Below are 8,979 nucleotides of genomic sequence, written 5' to 3' on the forward strand. Positions count from 1 at the left end.
CTCTCTCTCTCTCTCTCTCTCTCTCTCTCTCTCTCTCTCTCTCTCTCTCTCCCTCTCCCCCTCTCCCTCTTTTCTTTCTTTCTTTTGTTCTTTGCCCAGGCTCGGCTTGAACATCTAATCCTCCTGCCTTAGCATGCCGGGCTTGATTTATCAGTTTTAGAAATCTATCTCTTAACTTGTTTTCTGAAATAAAAAATGTCTGTGACTTGCTCTGTACCCCTTTCTTGCAAATTCCAATAATAAAATCATAATTATAGTTAAATCAATAGTTTATTATTATTTTATGATTAGGTAATTATTCATTGCGAATCCAAAAAACACATGGTAGTTACTACATCTCTTTTCTTTTCTTTCTTTTTTTTTTAGGAACTGGGGATTGAACTCAGGCCCTTGCACTTGCCAGAGGGGTGCTTATTCCACTGAGCCATCTCCCCAGTCCCGCATCTCTTTTCTTACTTCTGTTTTTCCTGGACTTACTATTCCCTCCCTTTCTCCCCTTCTTCCTTCCTTCCTGTGTTTTATTTCCCTTATTCCTGTTTCCTCCTTCCTTCCTCCTGGGCTTTTCATGGACCTAACCCTAGTTTTTCATGCTTATTGCGCACACTCTGCCATCTAGAACCTTCTTTCTTGATTCCCTGCTGCTCCAGTAGAGACTGGTTTTAGTCAGGCTTTCCTGTAGGTGTTCTTCTGCGGCTTCCCTTTGCTGTTTTCTGGAGCCCGAGTCCCCAGGTAGCATATCTTGGCTTCCTTCCTTGTTCTGGTGACACAGAAACTTCTGCGCTTTCTAAGGAAGGGTGCATGGAAGATACAACGTTTGGGTCCTTGCTTATCTGAAAAAGTCTTTTTCCTCCCCTAGTCTGTATTTATGGTTTGGCTATACAGAATTGTAGGTTGAAAACTATTTTTCTTTGAAAGCATTGTTCCATTGTGTTTTTCACTTTCATTTTTGAGAAGTTCAATAATTTTTTCTTTTTTTTTTGAGGCAGGGTCCCAAAATAATGTAGTCCAGGTTGGCCTTGAGCTCACTGTGTAGCCCAGGTTGGCCTCAAACTCACAGGGACCCTCCTGCCTCAATCTCCCAAGTGCGGGAATCACAGATCTGTGCCACCACGCCTGGCTTAGAAATTCAATATAATTTTTATTGGCATTCCTTTGTATGTGACTTCTCTGATCATTTCTAGGGTCTTCTTCTATCCTTGATGTACTTCATTTACAGGGCTTTGAGTCAGAGACTCATGTCCTCAAGTTCCAGGACATTTTTCTAAATGACTATTATTTTTGATAATCTTCTTTCTTTCCTTAGTTGAAATCAGTTGATTCCCTGAGTCTTTTATTCATGTATTATCTCTAATTTTTCTATCATTTTGCCTTTGTAGTATTTCTAACCTATTAACTTTTTCCATGTTGCTATCTTTTTTTTTTTCAGTATCAGGAATTGAACTTGGGACCCTGTGCTTGCCAGGCAGGAGCTTCTGCTGCTGAACTATCTCCCTGTCATTTTTAATATCTAAAGGGTCTTTTTATTTTTTTATATCATCTTGTTGTTATTTGATTTTTAACCGGTGGATGCAATGTCTTAACTCTTTGGGGTGGAAATTATAATTTTATTTGAAGTTTTCTCTGTTCTTGGCATCATGTGTTCATTCCTCATTCAAGTTTTGGAGAGTTTATTTTCTTTTATGATAGAGACTTCCTCAAATATCTGGTGATCCTTTGTTGTCATTTCATCTTTTAGAGCAAGGTCGCCGGCCCTGAGCACATGACTGAGCTTGTCAACAGGAGGTCTTCACTGTTGGGCTTTTGGTGGGTAACTCGCTGGCTTCCAGGGGAACCCTAGATGCTCCTGCCTGGGTCTTCCTTCCCATGATGCAGTTCCATTTTCCTGAGAGGATCCCCTAGATTCCTGAAAGGAGCAATAAATGGTGGCCTGCATTCTGGGAGTAGAGTCAAAGAAAGGAACTGAGGTGTCCCTACTCAGCGTGCCAGCTCCCCATTCTGATCCCTTAGCTGACTCCCCCTGGCGGTGCTCTGTGTTGGAATCTGGACCTTTGCCAGTTCACAGCCCCGTGGATAGAGCCTCTCTTTGGCCCGGGTGATGACTGACTCAGGCTGTCAGGGCAGAGCATGGTTTAAGCCCCAACTCACTCCATTCATCCTTTCAGCAAGGTCTGAGTCTTTGAGCGCTGTTTTGAGTTAGCCAACTAGTTTATTTCTCATCTGCAATCCCCTAACTTTGCTCAGATCATTACTACTCCCATCTGCTTTCTGACTTTTTGTGTGTGTGTGTGTGCAGGGTCTCACTACAGTGGACTTGTAGTGATCCTCCTGTTTTCAGCCTCCCTAGTGCTGGGATTACAGGTGTGCGCCACCACACCCAGATTCCATTGCTGGCTCAGAGCACCTGGGGGACAGGGACGGCATGGCATGGGGTACCAGGGATCAAACCCTGAGCCCTCCACTTGCCTAAGCAAGTGCTTAGTCCACTGAGCTATCTTGCCCAGCTCTAGAGTTTTTTTTTTTTTTTACTTTTAAATATGAATGGCCAATAAGCATAGGAAAACATCCCCCATCACTAACCACTAGGGACATGCAAAATGAGACCACAAGATTCCATTTCACATCCATTACTATGGTTGTTATATTTTAAAAACCCACAAAAACCCAAAACAAAAACAAAAGTTGTTGGTATGGATGTAAAGAAATTGGAATCCTTGTGCGTTGCTGCTGGAAATGTGAAACAGGGTCTTGTTAAGTCACCAAGTTGCCCAGGCTGGGATTGTTTTGCTTCAGCCTCTACAGGAAACACCATGTTGATTCTTAAATATAGAATTAGTCATTTCCACTATTGGGTGCTTTCACAAAAGAATGGAAAGCAAGTACTACAGTGTTTATGTGCTAATGATCATAGCATCACTGTGATTATAGCTCCAAAATAGAATGAACCCAAATGGCCATCAGTGGATGTAATGGTTGATGCATCGTGTCAACTTGAGACTTTCAGAAATTCAATGAAGTGACTAAGCAGGGGGCCAGGACCTTCTGAAGGTGCCCTAGGGTAGGTAGCCTGCTTACAATATAGGGGAGGAAAAAAAGCTTGCTCTTCCCCCTCCTCTTGCTCTTGTTGCTTTTACCGTCTCCCGTTGCCATGAAGTGCTGCCCCTCAATATGCCACCCTGCCTTGGAGCCAGCTGATTGTGAACTGAAACCTCCACAAACTGTGAGCGAAATAAACCTTTCCTCCCTTAATTTTGGGTACTGAGTATTTTGTCTTAGCAACAAGAGAAAAGTAACAAGACAGTAGATGAATAGATGCACAAAAATGTGGGCTAAACATACAATAGAATATTTTAAGCCTTAAAGAGGAATAAAATTCGATGCATACTACTGACATATAGGTGATGTATGACCTCCAAATAATCCAAATAATATAAGGGAAATATAACTCCTACCCTGTTAGCCTGCTAGATGTCCAATATGCCAAGTTCACGTTTTCTAAAATCAAAAGAGTTAATTCTAGGAACAATAGAGATTAAGAGAGAAAATATTTACTGGGAAAAAGAAAGCTACACTTACTCGGGGAAAGAATTCTATCTAAGAGACGGAAGGCTGTCCCAAGTGGGTTTTTGAGGACCCAGCTGCTTTAGGGAGTTTTATAGACCAAAATCACAAGGTGAGGCAGGTCTAAGTTGGGAAAAACTATAATCAACTAATTGTATTAGAAGCATAGTTGCTTAGGTAACATGGATCCAATGGGAAATCACAAGGTGGGTGGCACAAAACTATTGTGAACCAATAAGATAGTGAGTATAATCACCTAGGTAATATTGATTAAATGGAGATCAAATGGGAAAGCAACCATGTCACAACCTGATGGAGCAGGAACTTTTCCTGAAAGGGAGGTTTTGGTCTCCCACCCAAGGTGATTTATACCTATTTAGAATATCAGTTACTGCTCTTCATCCGTAGGTGAAGTATGTAGGTGTAGTCATGCTATCTTTTGTCCTGAGGTCTGCTTTTGATCAATGTGGTAATGCATCTGTACTGACAACTTTCAAGGGCCTTGACTTCTCTATCTATGATATTTCTAATTAACTTAACTGTCTGTAATACTACTGCATGTATAAACCTTGAGGACCTTGTGTTATGCAAAACAGGCCACACATGAAAGGATAAACACAGTAGACTTCACATGCATGCAGTACCTAGTGTTATATAGAATATTCAGTCAGTATTATAGGTAGCTAAGTTAGGTAGAAATATTATAGGCAGTCAGATAAGTATTGGCCTTTGAAAGGTCAATGCAGAAGACAATTGTGGCTGGAGATGCATTCACTGAAGGGCAGGCTTCCAGAAAAAGAGGAAGTAATCACCCATATACTTCCTTCCTGTAGGGATGAAGAACAGTGATTGATATTCTAAGCAGGCCTCAATTACCTGGGGATGGCGGACTGAACCTCCTTAACACAGCCCTTCCAGCAAAGTCCTTGTCCACCCCTTGTGTGCTTGCTATGTGACTTGCTTTACCATTTGATCCCCATTTAATCAATATTACTCTAATGACCATACTTGTCGCAATTGTATTATTTGACCATAGTTTTATCTCCTCACGTCCATCCTGTGATTTTGCATTAGATCAATATTACCTAAGCAACTGTGCTTGTAATCTTCTTGATTGATTATAGTTCTGTCCACCTGAACCCACCTCACCTCATAGCTTTGCTCAATAAAACAGCCTTGGGAAGTGGAGTTGATGGGCAACCCACTTTCTGGGCCCCCTTCTGTCCCTCTCAGGTAGACGCTTTCTTTCTATTCTTAACCTCTGTTGTTCGAAAATTCACTCTTTGATTTTAGAGGACAGGAATTGGAAACTCAGGGTTTCAGACATCTAAGAGATTGGGCGTTTATTTCCTTTGTATGAGCAAGCAGTGAAGTAGTGGTTACTATGGGCCAGGAAAGAGGAGAATGGTCTAGAGTCAGTAGAGAGTCTCTGACTGAGATAAGGAAGAAGTTCTGGAGACAAATGTTTGTGTTGGTCATACATTCATGTGAATGGACTTAATTCCAATGAACTAAATATTCAAAATAGTTTAAATGGCAATTTTGATGTTATTTGTATTTCACACACACACACACACACACACACACACACACACACACACACACACAGAGCTGAAAAAAAAAGGAATGACTAGCTGGGCAGGGTGGCACATACCTGTAATCATAGCACTCAGGTGGCTGAGGCAGGAGGATTGCTGCAAGTTGAAGATCAGCCTGGGCTACAAAGTGAGTTGGATGCCTGCCTGAACATCATAGTGAGATCCTGTCTCAAAAAGACAAAATAACAACAAAAAGGAATGACAAGATTCTTGCTTACTGTGATACTATTTTCTCTTCTGTTTTTTGTGGTACTGAGGATTGAACCCAGGGCCTTAATGCTCAGCTACATACTTAACCCTTTGAAAATTTCTTTTTATTTTTACTTTGAGATGAGGTCTTCCTCATCTCCAGAGTGCTGGGATGAGAAACATGTGCCGTTACGCTTGGTGTATTTTCCATTTTCTTTGACTATATGAACATATATTCTTTTAATTCCTTGATTCTCATTGAAGAGAGGCCTCAGGAAGAACTAAATGCTTGTGGTAAGTCTACCAATTACAGCCAATTCTCCTAAGATATTTTCTAAATGCCTGTTATGTGCTGGCAACTATACTAAAAAATATAAATATGATTGGTTTCCCTGTTGAAGGGGAAAAGGGAAATCATGGGCACCATCTCCTAAACTTGTATATTATAAACCAGCTCTGGCTCTGAGGTCATGAAAGAGAAAAAATAGATTTGCAGCAATACTTAATGCATTTGCTGTCGTCTTGGGCTGGAACCCTGAGTTGCCGTAGCAACAGGCCAGAGCAGGAACTTCATTAGTGAGGAGCTCCTTGGATTTTAATGTTATTTTTGTTGTTGTTGTTGTTTTTGTTTTAATGTTATTCCATCAGGCAGGCTGATGGCAGGATGTCTCACACACCCAGATCTGCCCAGAGAAGCTACAAAATTGGCTAAATCTGAAAAGTCTTTGCAACAAGTGAAACCGCAACCCACATCTTGCTTTTTGCATCTTTTCCCGAGTCATCGGTAGTGAAAAGATTCCTTTGGATTTTCTTCGGGGGAAGTATTCCAAGTAGCATTTGCAATGACTTTGGAGCCTCTCCTTCACAAAGAAAAGGCAGGAAGGGCACTGACAGATGAGTGATAGGCAACAGCTTATTCCACTGGTGTTTCGCTTTTGAAAGAGGATACCTGGTATATGCAAGGTCATCAGATAGAACGTTACTGAGTATTGTCTTGTCGCATGAGAGTGGGGAGCTATTTCTTGGAGGGAAGGGGGGTTCCTGAGTACATTCTTTCCCTCTCCCTCTCTCCTACTACAATTCTCTAAGAAAATTTAGAATGAAAATATCACACCCAACCTAAGAAAGACCTTCTCAATACACATGAGGCCTTCTCCAAACAATAGGAGTCCCTGCTGTCCTCAGCAAACAGAACTGATGGCCATGAAGAAATTTAGGGCTGGACCTATAGTCTTCCTGGCCCTGGGTGACCCGAATTTCTGCGTACACCTGTGCAGATCATCCTTGCTGCTTTGACCTCTGACATTCCATTCAGGTTCCATAGTACAAACCCAAACCCTATATATAATTAGCCTCCCTCCAGATATTTGCTGATGTCACTGCGATTTCAGCCTGCCTGTACCTAGATGGCATTAAACCTAGTGTTTCCTACAGTCTGGTCTCCAAGTGTTTCCTCATGTGCCATTAACTAAGATATAGTCAAAATCTGCCAGGGTTAGGCGGTGGTGGTAACCATCAAGAATGGCTTTTGGGGAACAAGAATTCTAAGCAGAATTCTGTAAAATGAAGAGTTATACACTTTTTTAGTATTTTTGTTTTTTGAGGCAGAGTCTCGCTGTGTGGCTCCAGTTGGCTTTGAACCCACAGTGATCTTCTTGCCTCAGTCTCCCAAGTGCTGGGATCACAGGTGTGCTCCATCACTATACCTGGCCAGAGTCACATACTTATGAGGGTGGATCTGAGCCATTAAGACTCTACCATTGGTCCACTCATGGTTATGATTAAGTCAGACTCGCCTCAAGCATTTGTCCCTTATCAACTTCCAGAAGGTACAAGTCAGCACTGTCAAATCAACCATACACTGGCCTACTTATCTGGGAAAGTAGTCATTTTCAAGTCATTAGAAACTGCAAAAAGATCTTTTTAAATTTAACTTTTTAAAGAAAAGTTTGAAACGCAATGGCTAGAGTTCGATCACCAGCCTGCCGCGCTGCCCCTGCCCCTGGAGAGCTCTGAGGCCACGATTGAGACAGGGCATGGTGGCTTGTGCTGTAATCCCAGTGCTTGGGAGACTGAAAACAGGAGGATCGCTATGAGTCTGATCTACGTAGTGAGACCCTGTAGACAAATATATTAAAAAAGAAAAGTTTGAGACAGGGTTTCAATATAATGACCAGGATGCCTTTGAACTCACAATCCTCCTGCTTCAGCCTCCCTGACATGTGGGACCATGCCAGGTTAATGCCACTGTTTTGTTGATTCATTTTTCTCCCCCAAAGGGTGATTTTGGAGTTTAACTCTCCTATTTACAAGTTGATTTTACTGCACGTGTGACTTTTTTGGGCTGTTCTTGTTTTTCCTTAGGCACAATTGTAGCATAATCAAACATATCATTAAACTTAGTACCATTTTTATTTTTTAACTTTTTTCAACAGTTGTTAATTCAAAAGCCCTGGGCAAGGTCCTATACAATTTACAAAGGTGAAGGTGTGGTACCTTTGTGGTTCATAGAAGAAAAGACAGAGGCAATTGATGATTAATCACCCAGTGAGTGATGTATACTAGGTGTTCCCAACCTGAACTCTGGCTCATGGGGTCATAGAGAGCAGCAATGGAGAGAAGGGAGGGCTGCTTATGAACTATTTCGAGTACTTCAAAGACTACCTCTTCCCCCGAAAAGACTAACCCGAAGTTGCCATTTACTAGGCACTGGATGCACAGGCTAATTAAACTAAAACATCAGGTTTTTTTGCTTGAGGCTAGAATTATATCAACTTATTATACAAATACCAGTTACCCCATGCTGACTGTAAACTCTGATTGGCAGTTACCTTTGTCTTTGATTAATAAAACATGAGGAAGCGAACACATTATTACTTGACCAGTATGTTTTGTTTGATAGTGTTTCAGAGCATGGGGTTTGTGAAGGAAGAATAGGAAAATGTGCTGTTTGGGTGAAAAACTTGGGAATCAGTGAGATTGGATGGGAAGAGACTCCTTCAGAAGCCTCTGTGGATAGTGATAACTATGGAGGTGGGGAGGGGGGCCTCATCTAAGAAGGGTTCGGAGCAATCTCTAGAGTTGATCTAGTCAGCTTTTTTGAGTATGGTCTGGACTGGTACCATCTGAAGAAAATACAACCTCTAATTCTCTTTCTTTCCTTTCCTTTCCTTTCCTTTTTTTGAGACAGCGTCTTGCTGTACAGTACCGGTTGGTCTTGGTTAATTATGTGAATTCAACCTACAGTTCACTATGTGGCCTCAAATTCACAGCAATCCTCTTGTCAGCTTCCTGAATGAGTGCTAGGGTTACAGGCAAGTGCCCAGTCAAGTTCTAGTTCCAAGCCCAAATTCCCAGCCTCTGGGCCATAATCTGCCTGGTGGATCCAGGGCACAGGGCAGCTTGGCAACCACGGGTTTTCACCATTGCTCCCAAGACCGAGGTGCTCAGAGCAGCTGCTGATTCTAAGAAGCATCTGTTCAGCCTCAGGGCCAAGTGGAAATAAAGCGAAATCCCTGTTGAAGTTCTTTCTCTCTTGTCTTCTGGTAACAGTATGGCAAAAAAACTCAGATTTAGACAATAGTTGTCATTCAGTTTCAGAGCCTTGGCAGTAATAGAATTTAACCTGTAATCT

The sequence above is a fragment of the Octodon degus genome, unplaced genomic scaffold (assembly GCF_000260255.1).
Source record: "Octodon degus isolate 3935 unplaced genomic scaffold, OctDeg1.0 scaffold00008, whole genome shotgun sequence".
Lineage (NCBI taxonomy): Eukaryota > Metazoa > Chordata > Mammalia > Rodentia > Octodontidae > Octodon > Octodon degus.